The following is an 18174-nucleotide window of genomic DNA, read 5'->3' as shown; positions in this document are numbered from 1 at the left end:
GCAGTGGGAGGCCAAAGGGAACTAGTGTGGCAGTCTTATTGGCTGGCCTTGGAAGAGGCGGAGCTCTACACTGACTGGGAGTAATAAGAGAATGGGGTCCACCCAGCCTGGAGAGTTGAGCTGCTAGGATGGGCTTTAAAGGAGGTGGTAAGGCAAAGTTTGGGGAGGAAATGGGGCTGAAAAGAGGTGCTGTATCCTCTTCCATGACTCAAGTTCCGGTAGCTTGGGAAAGGAGTGGTATGGTTTCTGGGAATAATGTGGAAAAGCTATGTACAAAGAAGAAATGCCAAAGTATCCAAACAAGTCTGCCTATATGTTTGCTTAAAAGACTCAGGGAACAATGTCTATGGGGAAGCAATGACAGCTGTTCCTGCCCTGTGTCAAGACCCCCACCCCTAGGGTCTTGCCGTGCTTACCCAGAGGAGTCCAGGAGACAGGGGTTCCAAATAATAAATGTTTGAGATACAGCATGGCTTATTTAGGGCCTGTAGTAATGGTTTTCCCACCCTTGTCAAACAGCACCTGGCCCTTATCAGCGCTCTGACCTTGGAGGAACAACACAGCCTGTGAACGCTTTTGCTTTTTGGGAAACTGTTAGGGAGGAGAGGGTGCTAGTAGGGGATATAGGCTGCTGCTTAGTGTGGGAACATTAGATTAAGCAAAGACATCTAGAGTGTATCAGTTAATTTACTCTGATACAATACAATGATTCCGGTAAACCTGAGTCTGGGTTTTGGGAGGAGGTCTATGGGAATGACACCCTGCCCTACCCTGCTATTGGTTTTATTATTTAAAACCAACCATATTAGAGTAGATTGGCTACTCTTTTGCCTATGCAGCATGTGGCATTCATCAATTGGTGGTGGTCATCACATTAGCACATGCTTAGAAGATGCAGGTGGCAATATCAGAATGCATAAATGTCTTGTAATCAAATATACTAAATATAGGTAGGCACCATAAATTACTATATAACCTTTCAACCGAAAACTGACTTTTAGGTTCATAGTTCTAAAATAATAGAATCCATTTTTGTGAGCTTTTGCATTACACAATTTGTTTCTAGGGAACCTGAGTTCACATTCCTAAGTTATCTACTGCTGTTTAATTCAGGGCTAAGTTCACATTAATTAATTCCACCAAATGACTGGGTTTTATGATTACATGGAGATCTGTGGGTATGAACCAAGATATACACATTATTAGTAGCCACAATGATGGAAATAGCTATGGTTTACACAGATGCAACCCAGTCCATGTCTTCATGTTCGTCCTACTAAACCTCCTAGCAACAGCCCATGATGTTCTTGATGGTCCTTGATTCTCAAGCTACTAAAAGGTTGAATTCTAGACACTGTAAACCTCAATCAGCTCATCTATCTTCTTAAATGCCTTTGTACCCATGAGCAATAGAAAGCTGTGGGTTTTTAATAACAGCGGGGTTTTAATAACAGCAGGCAGCCAGTACCAAATGTTGGTGTTTTGCACAAAGGGACAGGTCTGTGTTGTTCCTCCTGTGCTACGGTAATGGAACTTGCATGTGACAGGTTTCTATGCATTTTCTCTTCCCCAGTCTCCCATGGAAGCCATCTTCCTTCACAACACCACAGAGGGCCTTTCCAGTTTTTTTAAACAGCAATTGAATATTGTTATAATGTGTTATCTATTTGTCTGTCAGAATTTGTTGTAGAGATGTAAAGGGGAAGCATACCTCCACAATGGATAGGGACTAGAGATTGACTTTCTCAATTGAAAGCTGGGAATTTGGAGAACTTGATTCATAGTTTGGCTTAATGCTATAACAATATTCAATTCTGATTTTTTTAAAAGCCCCTATGTTGAAGAAATTACCACTATGGGTAACAGGGACAGAGAAAAGGGCACAAATGTGGTGACAAATCTAGAAAATTCAGGCTTTCGCAACCCTATAGATGCCACTCTGGTTTTGCTGAGATCTTTCCCAAAGCATCACAACAAATGTATTGTCGAAGGCTTTCACGGCCGGAATCACTTGGGTGCTGTGAGTTTCCGGGCTGTATGGCCGTGTTCTAGCAGCATTCTCTCCTGACGTTTCGCCTGCATCTGTGGCTGGCATCTTCAGAGGATCTGATGTTGGGAAAGCAAGTGGAGTATATATCTGATATAGCAGGTCTAGAAAAGGTTGTAGGAAAGGTGGGGAAAACCCAAGAGGTGCACAGCAGTACCACAATTTTGTGGGGAAGCAGGAAAAATTATCACCTCCCAACAACATCCAAACCAGGACAAACTACCCATGTGTAGTTTTTGTGGCTTTTCTATGATTTTTTAGTTATGGTATGCATTACACCCTAATTTGTGGTATATAGGATTTTCCCCTATTTTAAATGGTCTTCCTGATATAAAATAATTCAACCTTTAGTGCTGTCTTTTTTCTTTTGTTCTTTTTTTTAATTAACCATACTTTCCTTTTGAAAGGCATCCAGAGCAGTCAGGACTTGGAATGAGAAAATTATGATGTATGAAACTCTGCTGATTCCAGAGTCAGATGCTTCGAATGACTGGTGAAGGCCATCATCTTCTGCCAGGGAATCTTTTCAAGGTTTTTGTTTGACTTCTCAAAGTTTTAATTGGAGCTGTTTTGCATAAAACATGTCACAGCACCAGGGTAGTATTTTATTTTTTTGCAAGAATTCTTACAACCTAATGGATTTCTTCTGGGGAGGGCTGTTGCTTCTGATGGCATGCTCAAAAGCGTACAAAACATTTACAATATAGAGTGGATCCATTTGAAGCTGTAATAAACCTATAATACAGAGGTGGCAGGATTTTAGGGGTTGTGTTTGTAATACATAGTGGAAAGCTGAGAGAGATTCTGGAAAATACCTAATATTATTATCCCACAAGGCGGAAAATGTCTTCTGAAAAATACAAATTTGTACATATGGTATACAAACTACTTTGCCATTTAAAAGAGAAAAATGATGACTATTTCTATAGTATTTCAGTGGTCCTAGAAGAGAATGTAAATGACATGGAGGCCTAATTTTTCTCAAGGGTTTTGATTTTCTCAAGCAAAACTTGTTCCGCTGAGGAGATAGTACCGTACCTATCTTATTTTTTTAAAACAAGCAAGTTCTTAAAGAAACATACATCCTTATGGCTGTTTTGTGGTGTCATAGCTTTATACAACGCTGAGTTCAAATACAGTGGAACCTTGGTTTTCGTTGGTAATCTGTCCGAAAACCGAAACCGATGCAACCTTTCCCATAGGAATCAATGTAAATCCAGTTAAAAAACATACCAAAAACACATTTTTGGTGAATAAACATAGTGCTTAATGCTGAAAACAGTAACAAACAATAACACTAGGACCAGCTTCGAAGCCAGTGGACCAATGTCGCACCAGAAAGCTGTCCAAAGAGGTCTGTTTCTGACGCCTCTTTAAGGTTTGTCTGAAATGGGGCAAGACATTGTAATTAAATAAGTTGCAGATACGCCCTGCAACAGCTTTGCCCGGGTGATTTTTCTCCACAAACCCCTGCATCTTACTGCAAATCGATTAAAACCTAGGCAAATTGATGAAAACCGAGACAAATTTTTTACTGAAAAAATCGATGAAAACCGAAACTGATGAAAACCGAAGGCAATGAAAACTGAGGTTCCACTATATGTTGTTGTCCTTGAAATATTGTTCTGAATGCTGCTGTTCAAGGCTGCCAGTAAGTTCTAAGCCATGTAACGTGATTTGAAAGTGATGGGCATCTACTGCTTTGCAAATAGGGCTCTGTATAGTCACTGGATGTGATGGAAGGAAGAAAAACAGTACAATTTACTAGAAACTGGGTTTTTGTTTAATTTATAGGTAATGACAGCAAGTTGAATATTAATCATCCGAGCAGTTTTCTAGTGTTCTTATCTTGCTTGGTACAAAATGTTCCCTAGCAGTGGAAGCAAACAGAATATCAAGGTGATTGCTACTAGTGTGTATTGCCCACTCGGGTGGTCTTTATGTATCGATGTCAACAATTGTGTGCTGTAGATGTCAAGAACTGTGTGGTGTGCGTGTGTTTAATCTTCACTTCCAAGAAAACTTATATTTAGTAGGTTTGTGGGATACAAACTTAAAAGAATAAAATTTTGAAATGCATAAGTATTATGGCACTTTGTGACTTTTTGTGACCCTCTTTTGTGGCATGATCCATCATGGGGCTTGCAAGTTCTCCTTGGAAGTGTAGTTCCTATCAGGCCGTTTTCAGCCTGAAGGGAACAGGCCGCTTCTCCAGCCTGCACTATTTCACAAGGGTAAGTGTTTGTGTGTGTGTGTGGCAGGGTCAGCTTGCAGTATGGGCTTTGGGGAGGGTGAACTTAGAATCACCTCCAACATCTCCCTGCGCTGCACAGCTGCTAGGGTTCAGTAGAGGCTTCTGGGTGGGGTTATGATCACATCAAGGACTAGGGAGTGTGTCGCCAATTTAACTAGGACACTGCACTTACAGCTAGTTCAATGTGGGAGAATGTTTACCCAAACCACCCAGAACAGACTCTGAGAAGATACAGACACCTAATTCAGTCTCAAAGTCCAGTTCTGAGTAGTCAAAGAACTGAATATTGACCTGGAATAAGATCAACTGCTGGACTCTGTGTGTTTCTGTTCTCATGAGGGGGTTGGAATGTACCAGCTATAGTATCAACTGCTTGGCGCCTTTTTGCCAGAATCGTCTTTCCTTTGTTCCTTGAAGTCTGTCAACGAAATCCTTGAAAACTATGAAGTGGTTTGTTGTCTGATCCAGGGAGTTGACAAGTATCCTCTCTTGTGCTCCTCCTTGCCCCAGAGGGGCCAATTACCCACCTGATGAACTGCATCTGCAGGGTCATTGTGGCAGTTGCCCTAGGGAAGAGCATCACCTGGAGGGGGAGAGGGGGAGGAACAGCAGCAGAGCTGCTTCCAGTTCTGAGGTCACTTTACCTGGGAATATTTCCCTTTGAGCATGCACTTGCTTGACATACTGGATGAGGGTATCTCTCCAGGACATGAGTTTCCCAGTCTGCTCAGTGAGGCTGCCCTTGATGTAGAGGTCACACATTCTCTCCAAAATGTAGAGCTTTTTCTGGGCAAGAGGTTCAAGGTGGGTTGCCATTGCTTCTTGCAGCCTTTTCACCAGTGTGCATACTGCTGGAAGGTAGTCCGTATGTCCTTTGGCTGGCTCAAGATGTGTGGCCAGGTTCTCACAGACCATTTTGATTATGGGAACAACCAGAGCCAGCATCAGCATGTCAGATGAAAGCAGCAGTATGAAGTCCTTAAAGGACTTAAGGACCTCCACTGTCTGAGAGGCATTCAACCACTCATCATGGCTGATCTGGCTCTCTCTCTCTGCACTGCGTCTGTCTCTTGGAACAAGGCGATGAGGGATTCCTTCTGCTTTACCAAATGCTCAAGCAAGTGACAGAATCATTGATCTTGCTGTGCTCTGGCATCCCTGTCAATGCCTACTTCCCCCACACCAAGTGGTGGTCTGTCACTGTGTGTGAGACGTCACCCACGATGTGTCAGCATTTCTGGAGGAGATCCTGAAATGCCCAAGTCTCAGCATCCATCCTGGGATTCTCTGCAGAACCCAGGCCCAATGTCCTTGTTGCTACCCTAATGGTTGTTCTAACATTGGTCACCGTGAAGCCCATGGTGAGGTCCCTGCCTATCCTTGCTCCAACTGTGGGTGAATGGTGGCAGTGTTTTTGTCTGAGTTGTGCACCTTATTGAGAACCACAGTATGGAGCAAAGCACAGCAATCACTGGTCCACTGACCCTGTCCCTGCCTAGTACTGGTACCCTCCCCTGACCCAGAATGTTGTGGACTACGCCAGTACCAATTATGCCATCAATAATATTTTTAATACCAAATCAAATAATTCAAGAAGAAAAAAAGTCAGAGGTGTTAAATCAGTGCACATATTTAAATACAGTCCCACTTCCTGTTGAGCTCTCTCATGTGGAATGTTAGTGTATAGGGAAGAGACATCTAGTGTTAACAAACAAGCTTCCTTAGGAATGGCTAAACCCTCAATTTTATTGATGAAATTCATTGAGGTTCTGATATAAGAGCCTGAAGATTTAGCAAATGGCTGTAAATAGTAATCCATATACTGGGTTAATGGCTCCATATCTGATTCTATACTGGGAACAATTGGACGTCCTAGAGGAGGATGTCTCTGTTTAGAACACTAAGGTTTTAATGTATTTTTAATTAGGAACCTGGCCATGTTGTTATCAATGTAACCTATAACATAGGCATCATTTACTACCATTTGAATCAACCTCATGATACGAGATGTGGGGTCCCCTTGTAGGGGAAGATAGAAATCCCTATTGGATATCTGTCTGTTAACTTCTGCCTTAAGCTGTTGCCTGTGAGTGACCCAGTCCTAAACATCCTAGGGAAAAAATCTGGCACACACTAGATACCAGACTGGCAGGTAAAACCTTCACTCTAACGACTCAGAGTATTAGAAAGTCAGACTCCAGGATTTTATCCATCTCACAGGTTCCAAGATTACAGCTCCTGCTATCAGCAGATGCCTTAAGAATTGTATTGTCAAGGCACTGATAGCACAAAAGTTAACTCCTCTATTGGGCATTACAGCATACTCAATCAGAGTATGCTGTAATGGTGCTCTGGCTAACAATGGTTCTCTGGCAAGGAACACTTCTGTAGAGGAAATCATTAGAGTGGCCATGTGCTCCTCAATTTCCATCAGAGACTATAAGATTAATATTTACAACTCAGTGACTGCGAACTTAGGCCAGAGGGTTCTCCATCATGTAGAAGGAGACAATTCATAATGATTCTCCCAATGACCCAAGGGAGAATGACCAATGGACACTGTGAAGGTCCTTCTCTTCTGAGCACTGGAGAATATCTGGTCTTCCAAAGTCGTTATAAGAATGTAACTGTTAGATTATACTTCATGTTTCTCTATCTTTCCTAGTTCCAGTTCTAAATGTGTTTGAACTGTTGGGTTTTTTTCCTGGTTATGACAGCTCTGGTTCTCTAAGAGGAGTAGGAGTAGGAGTTATTTGTTTGGATTTATATCCCACCTTTCACTCCTGCAAGGACACTATAATAGGTTTATAGTGAATAGTTTCTAGAATACTACTGTTTGGACTGGCCAAAAATTGAGCAGGAGATGGTGATTTCCACTGGAAACAGGAAGTTAAATATTTATTCTTGCCTTTCTGGATGATTGGTGGGAATCACACAGAATGATTGGTGGGAATCACACAGAATGTTTAGAGGAGTAAGTAAACCTTTCACAGTAAGTGTCCAATGGTCAATCTGTATCTACTAGGAGTTTGGCAACTCTAATGTAAGCCCAGAAATCCTTGTATGCATTAAATGGGGAGGAAATTATAGTTTAGTAGTGCTCAATGTGTCAAGACTAAAACTAGTTAGCTCCTGACTAAAGCTGCCAGTTTCCTGGAGAAAAGTGTCTTGTCCCTTATTTACCTCCATGCCATTAAAAGTGTCATTTCTGCATATGAGCCTCTGTTAAAGGGACAGGGCATTTTTCTTTGCTGCGTATTTGTGCACATGTACATTTGTGTATATGTCCACAAATTTTTGGCAAGCATATCTAGTGTTTTTGTTGAAACCATCCTATGTGAACTATCTGCACAGAATTGTGGCTATCTATCCAATGGGTCCAATGTGAAAGGCAGGACAGTTTCCCATGTGGAAGGAGAACACATGGCAGATTTTCTTGGCCAGGGGATTGTTCAGTCTTTCAGATTCAAGAATATATAAAGCACTCCCATGGCCTGCTGCCATAAATAATAGAGCCCACTCTATTACTGGAGATCTTCATTAAGGATTGTGTTAGAAAGGGTCATTTTTCTTATCCAAAGAGCACTGCCAAATATGACATGATTTATATGTATAATGAATTCACATGCATGTATTTTGCTGTTTGTTCTCAAGGTGTGATTGGCTGTAAACATTCTATATGTGAACAGCATGTAAATATAGCAAAATGTGTATGAAGATAATAATGTTGGATTATTTACATGCTGCTCATGCTTTTTCCTTGCACAGATATTGTTTAGCCGAAACCTGTCATGTGAAGTAGTACTTGGTCCAATGTATCGAGGCTCTTTACAGTCACATAAAATAGTGCTTTTACAATGGTGATACCTTATTGACCTAAGAATAAATCAGGAGTTCAGAGGCACCTTGAAGACTTAAGAAAACTTATTCCAGCATAAGCTATTGAATCAGAGCTTTTTTATCCAATGCATAAATTACGGACTTAAGTAGATATGATTATCATGGCTTTTGGAATAATTGGTTTCCACAAGTTACATGGCTTCAAATTCCCTTTTTGGAAAATGGGAGTAGCAGCAGCTTACCTTACAGGTAATTGTGGAAAGACAAAATTAAGCCCCCATTTGTACATTTAGTGCCAGAGTGATGCTAAAATACCACAGTTTTGGGATGGTACAAATCCTTACCTTGTTCTAAAGAGCTCAGGATGATACATATGGTCCTTTTCCCTGTCCTCCCCTCTTCCTTTGCTTTCTATAGCAGTCTCTGGGGTGAACTGTGTGAGACTCTGATAGTGTGGAAATCTGCTGTGTGACTTTCTTTCCTTTCTAAAGGAGATGAAATTGCACAAAGTGGGTCTGTGGCACATCAGGTTTTAGTGCCAAGAGCTTGATTCACAAAGAGAGGCTCCATGTGATTAAGAGGAGTAGTTCAAGCTGTTTTTTCTCTGCATCGCTTCAGTTCTACCTCCCAGCTGCATGTCTGAACTGAATCGCTGTAGTCCATTAAAAATGCTATCTTTGGAAATGTATGCATCCAATTAAAAAGAAGGTTAATATACTATCATTGGAATGGAAGGCTTTGGAGGTTAAATTTGTACATAAGTCTGCCAGCTTTTTTTCTGGCTGGATTCCCATACTTAACAGATTGGTTACAATTGAAAATTCAGGGGTGAAGTATTTCCTGCCTCAAAGATTCAGTGGTCAGGGTGGTGATGGTGGAATCTTCAACAATTGCATTTCTTCCTGACATGGTGTTAAAAACACAGCTTTGGGATTTTTCTTCCTTTCCCTATCCATGTTTGCCTATGGTATAATTTGGATAATTTTATTGCTGAGTGTAACAGATTACAAGGAAAATGTAATTTTTAAATGCAATTTGGATAAAGCAATCTTACTGGTTACCTTCAGAGTGGAGCAGGAAAGTCTCAGGAATAGTGGAGACACCTGAATTGCTGTGACCTCTTTCATTCTGGTTGGGCAAGTAACAGTGTGCTGCAGAGGGAGAAGGAGGATATTTGCCTGTCACAGATATTCTAAAGGCTTTAGTTGAGAATACTTGGTGCTGTTAAGATGTTTATGTCTTAACTGAGAGAGAACTTAACTCTGAGGGAGTAGATCAGCCCCGAGAGACTGACTAATTCTATTGGTATCAGCCTGAGTACTGAGTTAAAGCAGTCATAGGTAGACACTGTATACTGGTGCGGTTTATTGAAGGGCCAAGTGAAGGCTTAATAGACCAGGATAAGGACTTCTCCTAGAGAGTAGAGTTCTAGTATATCACTTTGTCTTGGGTATAGGGATTTGCTTTAAGTTTATCTCAGCAAGAGTTTATGTTTTGTTTTAAGGGTTTTACTTAATTTGGAAGGCTGTGTGTGGGTACTGAGTGAATGTACCTAGACTATGTTAGGACCCTGTATGTGAATAACCATTAGTCATAACATCTAAGCAAAGAAACTATACATTCTGTGAAACGTCTTATGAAACAACATCTACACTAAACTGAACTAAGTAATTGTAAGTGCTGTGCTAAATAAACTATTTAGCTATATTTACCAAAACTATAAGTCTTTGTGCCAAGCTCTCTTGTGAATAGTATAAATATATTTCTCTTGTCTCTTGCATTGTTTGACCCATCCATCCATCTCCAAGTTTAAATATTCCACTCCTTGACCATCTCCTCTACCTGTTAAATAAATCTGTGTTATTCTGTTTACGTTCATGTCTGTTTCAGTATATTTATTTTAATGTGCCTAGTGTTGGGAGTGTCTGAGGAGGAAAGGAAAGTCAATGGGCATCCCTTTGCATTCTGGTGTGTGATAACAGGATGCAGGGAAAGTATCTTCTTACTTAATGCTACCATATTTTTGAACCACCTCAGTCCCTGAGGGGAAAGGGCAGGAAAAAATAAGAAATAGTGGTTTTCCTGCCTTGGTGTTGTAGAATGCTGAGTGGATGTCAGTCACATTGAGCAATGCAGCCTTCCCTGAATCATAATGAAATGTTAGTGAGTCAGTGAGGTAGCGTGAGGTTGACTTTCGGGTTTTTTTTTAAAGTTGTAAATCCTTCAACACCTCCTCTCCTTTTAGAAGTAAAATCAGTGAACGACCTCTGGCAAATCACTTTCTCCTCAACAACCCAGCAGTATAAGGATAAAATGAAAAAGCTGCACATATTCTCCTACAAACAGGTTCAATAGATTTGTGACAAATTTATGATCTTGTATTTCAAATGTGAACATTTGTCTAAATTACAAAGTTAATTCAATATCTAGGATGGGACTGTGGGGATCAGAGCAGGCTTTGCTGTCCAACCACTGAAGTAACTGGAATAATTAGCACAGAAAGCAGATTTGGCTAGCGCTCAAAAAAGTATTACTAATTAATTTTTCTTCATAGAATTAAATGGTGACCAAAGAGGGAAAAATCTGCCCTTGAAGATAGTGGTTGAATTCTTTTAGGGTTCCCAGCTCTGGGTCAGGAAGTACCTGGAGATTTGGGGATGGGATGGAGTCCAAAGAGAGGAGTGTTTTGGGATGGGAAGGGCCTCAGCAAAAGATAATGCTATTGAGTCTGGTTAAAACAGAACTCTGATTTGAGTTTGCTAGTTTCCAAGTGTGTTGCAAAAATCATGACACAATTTATTTTGTTCAAATCATGTTCTGTTGTGGATTTGAGAGGGATTTTAGTACCACATTCTGTGAAGCTAAATCATGAGTTAAGCATGTTCAAACTTTGCTTGACCAATGTGGAAGTGATTCAGCATTGCATTATAAACACTTACAATCTGTAGTAGAACAGTTTTTGGTGCAAGGATAGATTAATGATACACATTTGAGTGTAAGTGCTAGGAATAACATCTAGAAAACTCCAACATAGTTATGGCCCTTACATAGCTACTAATGTTACTAGGATAAGTTTTGGTAAAGGGAAAAGTATAATCAAAGCCATTATATAAACTTAAAAGGGTTCAAGGGAATTTCATTATTTGACATGTGTTGTATCCTAAATTATGACAAATGTTGCTTGGTTAAAGGGATATTTTTGTAATAGGATGATTGCTGATTTGTGTGGAAAATCATAAATTGTTGTGTGTTTTATCTGTTTTCTATATGTATGTCTAGTTTAGAGAATTTGTTCTGGAATAACATCTGTTCTCATGGTAAAGCAATTTCTATTGCAAAGCAACTAGGTCTAGGAGACCTTACATGGATACACATTCTTCTTTATAATAAATGGCAATGTGAATACTGATTGTAATTCAAATTACCATTTATTAGGGGAGAATTGTGGAGATGGGCCAGAATGTGTATAAATTTGTTTAATCAAGAATTATGGGAAGTCATAGAACCAAGGATTTGCAAAGAATCAAAATGGGAGCTTCTGTGTAAGTGACCAGCAAGCCTGCATTTTTGCAATAGGTCAAAAAGGCATATTAAAGCTTGCTAGTGACTATGCAAACAAGCAAGATAACATCTTTGACATCTTGGCACTGAGGGCCTACGTGACAGCAGACAGATGCAATTTTATTACCTTGTTTTTGGGTTAGAAATGAGTGTGATTAGTTAAATGGGAATAAGTGGTTTTTCTATATAGTTAAATGAACACATAAATGATAAATGAGTGATTCACATTCACATGTATTAGTATTTTACTATAATTCTATTGTCTTAGAATCATTGTATAATTGTAAACCATGTTTTAACATTTCAAACTGGGGAATTGTTAGAAACATTTCAAGCTGGGAAAAGTAAGTTTTATGATCTAAAGGAATGTATGTAGATTCAAACCTGCAATGCCCTGGAGGTATAGATCTCTCTGGGAGAAACCTAGCAAAATGGGTTTTTCTTGGAGGAACAAGCTAGCTTTTATGGCAGTCCTTTGTATATGCATAGAGGCCATAAGCTAACAGCAAGTAGCGTTTGAATGTGAATACGTAGGAATATAGGCTGCCTTCATGTGGCCAGTTCTAACCAATAAGATTCTTAAGGTATATGAATCATAATACGTGGAACAAAAGGGGAGGACTATGTGACGTTTTTGCATCTACAAAAACTCAGGTTTTCATATGCTGGGCGTGCCTCTTTAGAGAGCCACCAGGAGAGGGCAATCTCCTGTAAGATTCTAAACATTGTATTGGGGCGTGCCTCTCCTTCGGGAGAGGTCACCTTCTGTAACTTATCTGTATTCTGTAACGTTCTAAATTCCGTGTCTATCACTTGAGAGCACAAGGGCGTGTCCCTCCCTCGGGAGAGTTCACATTCTGTAAACTGATCTATATTCTGCTAAGTAAAACTGTCTGTTTGTTTTCTAATGTCAGATGTCTTTTGCTTTATTTCAAATTTTAAGTTTTTCTTAAAACTAACTCAGCTGTGTAGGACCAGAGAGCGGCCCTGGCCCCACACTAAAATTGCAGCTGTGGTCTTCTGTTGAACCTGTGGTTTGGCCTTGAACCAGTTTTTGGACACTGTAAGATACAGGGAGGAAAGCACTAGGGCTCCCCAATATTTCAGATACTGTGGGCACTCTTTGCATTCTGACACAGTGTGGTGGGCACAGCCACAAAATGGCTGCTGCAGCTTACTTTGTCACACAGTGTAGATCTTTGTAGTGTACTTTGTGCTGGCAGCTGCTGGCAATGCAGTGTTTTTAAAAAGCTGTACACCCAATCAAATTTCCAGAGCCTATCTGAAACTCTGCTGGGCAAACGTCCCATTCTTGTCCCACCCATTTTCTAAAAACACTTAATGGGCGGCCAGGAATGGTGTCAGCAGGCTCCACACAGGGGCATTGGGGACACCTATGCTAGGTACTGCACAAGAGCTGGCACAAGTGAAACTGCCCAAGGTCTGTTTACAGTTCAGTATCACTGAATCCAAACCACTGTTCTGATTAGGGTTGCCAGCTCTGGGTTGGGAAATACCTGGAGAATGGGGTGGGGGTGGAGCCTGGGATGAGTGGGGTTTGGAGAGGGGGAGACCTCAGCAGGTTTTAATGCCATAGAAACATTATTCCAAAGCATCTAGTTTCTTCAGGGGAACTGATCATGTTTGCCTGGAGATCGATTGTAATAGTGAGATTTCTCCAGGTGCAACCTGGAGGGTAGCAACCCTAGTTCTGATGATGGAATAATGTGTTCCCCATCATGAACACTGAATGGACTGGGATTCCACAAGGGTATAGATGTATGCACTGCAAATTTCCTTGAGATCTTTGCATTATTTATATGCTTTACATTTTGTTTGCTACGTATATTATCCTACATTCAGACACCATATTAATTTTCATCGTAACAGGAAATGGATTTTCATGATTCAGTTATCTAGTGCCTGAAAGCTCTGTCTTGTTCCCTTTTTCTCTGTGTGGGGAAGATGGTTGGTCTTCCATGCCAAACTTTATTGCAACTTTTATTTTCTGAATGTACTATGCTGTGAACACCTATTGGATTTCAGCAACTGTTATGCCTGGAACAGTCTTAACTGTTGCAGAATTCTACCAACAATAAACATGAGTTTTTCCAAGTTTTTTTAAAACATGCCCAATAAAGTACATATGTTACAGCATCATATTTGAAATATATTACTTTAGAGACTGTAGGGAGATGTCCAAAAGTTTGCATAGCTTCAGATACTATCTGAAACATTTAGAAAAATACTATCCGTGCACTTCAACTTCCGTAAGACAACTTCTATGTATTTGCCCATCTAATTTTAACCCTGTTGTTCCTTCAAGGTGAAGCCTACATGTTTCTTTCTGCTATATTTTTATTTTTATCCTTGTAACAACATTTAGAGGTAGGTAAGACTGCAAGTGTATGATTGGTCTAATGTCACCCAGCATATTGTGGTGGTTCACAGCAGTAGACTAATTTGGAGAACTGGGTTAGATTCCCCACTCCTCTACATGAAGCCTGCTGATTTCTCCTTTGCAAGTCACAGTTCTCTCTGAACTCTCTCAGCCCATGTGGAGGCAGACAATGGCAAACCACCTTTGAACATCTCTTCATTTGAAAACCCTGCAGGGTCACCATACGTCCCATACACGTACCCAGTGTGTGCACACAGAGACAGTGAGGTGAGTGATTAAGAGAGGTGGACTCCAATCTGGTGTACTGCGTTTGATTCCCCACGCCTCCACATGGAACCTGGGTGACCTTGAGCTAGTCACAGTTATCTTAAAACTCTTTTAGCCCCACCTACCTCAGGTGGTGTGTGTTGTGGCAGAGGAAGGGCAGAAGATGGTAAGCTAATTTGAGATTCCTTATGGAATATAAATCTAAACTCTTCTTTTGTTCAGTGAGTGTAGAAATTTGAACCTAGGCTTCCTAGATGCTCTCTAACCATTGCACCACACTGGCTTACCTGCTAGCACTCATAGGCCCATTAGGCATGGAACACTTACCTCAGGGCTCTTTGCTGTGCAGTGGGGCTGTAGTGGGGGGTCTCCTCGTGTTTCTCTCTTTACATATGAGGAGGCACTCACTCCTTGCTGCACTGTTGGATACTCACTCCTTCCTGCTGAAGTATCCAACTCCTCTGCTTTTGCTGGTTCTCTTAATTCGGCCCACCAACTCCCTCTTAAAGGCACACAGTTACAAGATTGCTGGCTTTGTTAAAGCCCTTTAAATTGCTGTTATATCAATATTACTGTTACTGCAGTTATCGGGATATTCTAACTTCTTTCCCAAAATAATCCCCATCCCCACAGATGAAAGAAGCAAAGCAATTTCCTGGGTCACACTCTGCTGAAGAAAGGGACCATGTCATACAGCTGATATTCTCCCCCCCCTTCCCTGACAAACACACACACTTCCTGATGCTGCCATGTTATTTTGAAATTCCTGCATTAGATCTACCCCCACACCCGCTCCCTGCCACCCCAGTAGAGAGTGTGTGTGTGTGTATGTGGGGGGGGGGGAGGCTGAGTGCATGGAATACTGGGTGTATGGCAGGACCATGCACTCTAGATTATAATTATATTGAGATATTGTTATGAGAATTTAGATGTTGGTGTGTTTTGGTTAAACCTATGCGGTTGCGCTTCTTTTCTTTGACTTCCACTTGCTGGCTGTGGATGGAGGGAAGATGTCTGGGGCAAAACTGTGCTCATTGGCAAATCTGCCCTGGTCTGGCGGTGAAGTAAATTAAACTCACAATAGAAGTGGTACTGCTTGCCTCAGAGAGAATGGAAAGTGAAAGCAGGGCTCAAGAAAATATGCCTGTACAAGAAATCCTGCCATGATGGACATTCACCCTTGCAGTGCAGGAGACACCTTGCACATAATTAGGCAAAATTTATTTGTTGTGGACAGAGTGCTGTGCTGTCTGAATTAGTGATAGTGGGTTAGGGATATGCAGTGTTAGTAGGAAACTTTGTGGTCAAGAGTTTTCTAGTAGGAACTTCTGCAAGTAATAAAATTCCAAACATGTTAAAAAGGCAACTGTTCTTTTATAAGATGAGACCAGTATCTGATCACTGAAAAACTGGAGAACTTCAATCACTCTTAAATTAATCTTTAATTTTGTGTGCTGTGTTGTTTCCAGGCTGTATCTTTAATTTGTTTGTCAGGTTTTCATCTCACATATTATCCAGTGATTCTGAGCAGAGTGTGTGATTCCCTCTTGCCTTTACTACAGCCTTATGGGGCAGGTTAGGCTGAGATACAGTAACTGGCTCAAGGTTACTGAGTGCATTTCATGGTAAGAGTGGTAATTGGAGCCCAGAGTTGTTTCTGCTTGTATTCCAACATTACACTATACTGATTCCAGTATCTCAGTGTACTATGTACCTTTTTACTCCTGCATTAGTCTAGTATTCTGACCTGATTTACAAATATAATTATCATACTTTCAAATGTGGAGAGACTGTGGAGTTAATAATGCCCCTGTGAACACTACTATGGTTTCATTGCTGTGGGAGTGTATAAATATATCTACAATCAAAAGTTGCTGCGCATGCTTCCTTTGTGGAGCAAACCCAGTTCACGCTGCCACAACTCACATAACAAGCATGTTATTAGCAATTAAAATATGATTTTATGTGTGTATCTTTCATCTATTCCATGATTCAAGCAGGAATGCATGCTTTTGAAAGTGTATCATGCATGTTCTTTCAGCTGACCTTATTTAAATACTGATGAACAAACAGTTTTTTTTAAAATGGATTGTTGAAGCTTTCATGGCCATGGTTTTCTGGGCTGTGTGGCCATGGTCTGGTAGTTTTTGCTCCTAATGTTTTGCTCACATCTTTGGCTGGCATCTTCAGAGGTATGTCTTGGTGAGATGTGCTTCAGAGATGTGACATACTTCTAAAGATTCCAGCCGTAGATGTGGGCAAAATGTTAGGAGCAAAAACTACCAGACTATGGCTACATAGCCTGGAAAACTTACAACAGTTAATTTTAAAAATGTTTTTAAAAAACCCTGTTCTTGGCTGGAAGGCGGCATCAGGGGCATTCCTCCCATTGGGCAAAGTGGGCAGCTGCCCAGAACGCCACCTTGTGGTGGGCGACAAAATTGCAGTTTGTTTGGGGGGGATTTTGTATTTTCAGTGTTTTTCCCATTTTTGGCCTGCAGGGGGCGCAGTTTTTAGCTTAGCAGCACCAAAATTACAGGGATGTTTTGGGAGACTCTCCTAATGACATAACCTGGGTTTGGTGAGATTTGTTTTAGGGAGTCCAAAGTTATGGACTCCCAAAGGGAGTGGCCGCATCCCCCATCGTTTCCAATGAGAGCTAAGAGGAGATGGGGGCTACACCTTTGAGGGTCCATAACTTTGGACCCCCTGAACCAAACTTCACCAAACCTGGGTGGTATCATTAGTAGGGTCTCATGAATATACTCTGACATTTTGGTGCTGCTATCTTAATAATTGCACCCCTGACAACCGGCACCCCCTAATTTTCCCCAGATTCTCTTTTTAAATCCACTCCCTTCCTGCCAATGCTTGTTTTCTTTCTTTCTTTTATTCTCTCAATGCTTAATAAAGATTGTTGTTGTTGTTAAATCCACTCCCTTCGGCATGGATTTAAAGGGAGAAACTGGTCCCCAGTTTAAACATTGAAAGGGATGCTGTTTCAGGGTGGGGGAGAATCCACCCCAAAATAGCATCACTTTCAATGTTGGTTTAAGGTGGATTTAAAAGGAGAATCTGGGCTCCCTAGTTTAAACACCATTGAAAATGATGCTGTTTGGGGGTGGATTCCAGCATCACTTGTTTAGACTAGGGAGCCCAGATTCTCCTTTTAAATCTACCTTAAAGGGAGAATATGGGGTCCCCAGTTTAAATAACATTGAAAGTGATGCTGTTTTCCCCAATTGGGGGGACTGGATACAACACCATAAAATGTTTTCATAGCAGTAATAAAACATTTTGAAAGCATTTTGAAAATGTTTTCCAAAAATTATTTCTGCTGTGTGGCTTGGCCCATTGCTGTGTTCAGATTTGTGAGTTGGGGGATGTTCTATAATGTGATGGTGACTTTGAAATGACCTGGTGGAAAAAAAATCATTGTTTGGCCACGGTGGGGGAGGGTGGCCACCCATGGGAGGGCATCAAACTCAGGTCTTGCCCAGGGCTCCAGTTTGCCTAGGTTCACCTCTGGGTGGCATGATTCATTTTGAAACCTCAGACACCAAGGAGGCAGAGACAGCCACAAAATGGCTGCAAAAGAGGTGGAGAGCCACAAGTTAGGGAGTGAGGTTATGCATAACTATAATAGTTACTCTTTGACATTTCCGGCAAAAGCTCTATGTAACAGGATGCCTTTTTAAAATGAACACACTGTTTCAAAACGTGTTTTCTTGACTATCATTGGTTTACCTTCAGTAACTCAGTGAGTGAAGATCCCTGTACTGTGGTGGCAGCAGCTGCTGAAGC

The 18174-nt window shown here is 41.0% G+C and overlaps 1 protein-coding gene across 1 annotated transcript in view; it reads left to right on the top strand.

Moving 5' to 3' along the window:
- DPYD (dihydropyrimidine dehydrogenase) overlaps positions 1-18174 on the top strand; it is a 652845-nt gene that overhangs the window by 37009 nt on the left and 597662 nt on the right. The window lies entirely within an intron of this gene.

Source organism: Sphaerodactylus townsendi, linkage group LG05, assembly GCF_021028975.2.
Source record: "Sphaerodactylus townsendi isolate TG3544 linkage group LG05, MPM_Stown_v2.3, whole genome shotgun sequence".
Classification (NCBI taxonomy): domain Eukaryota; kingdom Metazoa; phylum Chordata; class Lepidosauria; order Squamata; family Sphaerodactylidae; genus Sphaerodactylus; species Sphaerodactylus townsendi.
The sequence above is the reverse complement of the archived record's forward strand: the minus strand, read 5'-3'. Positions and strand labels throughout refer to the sequence as shown.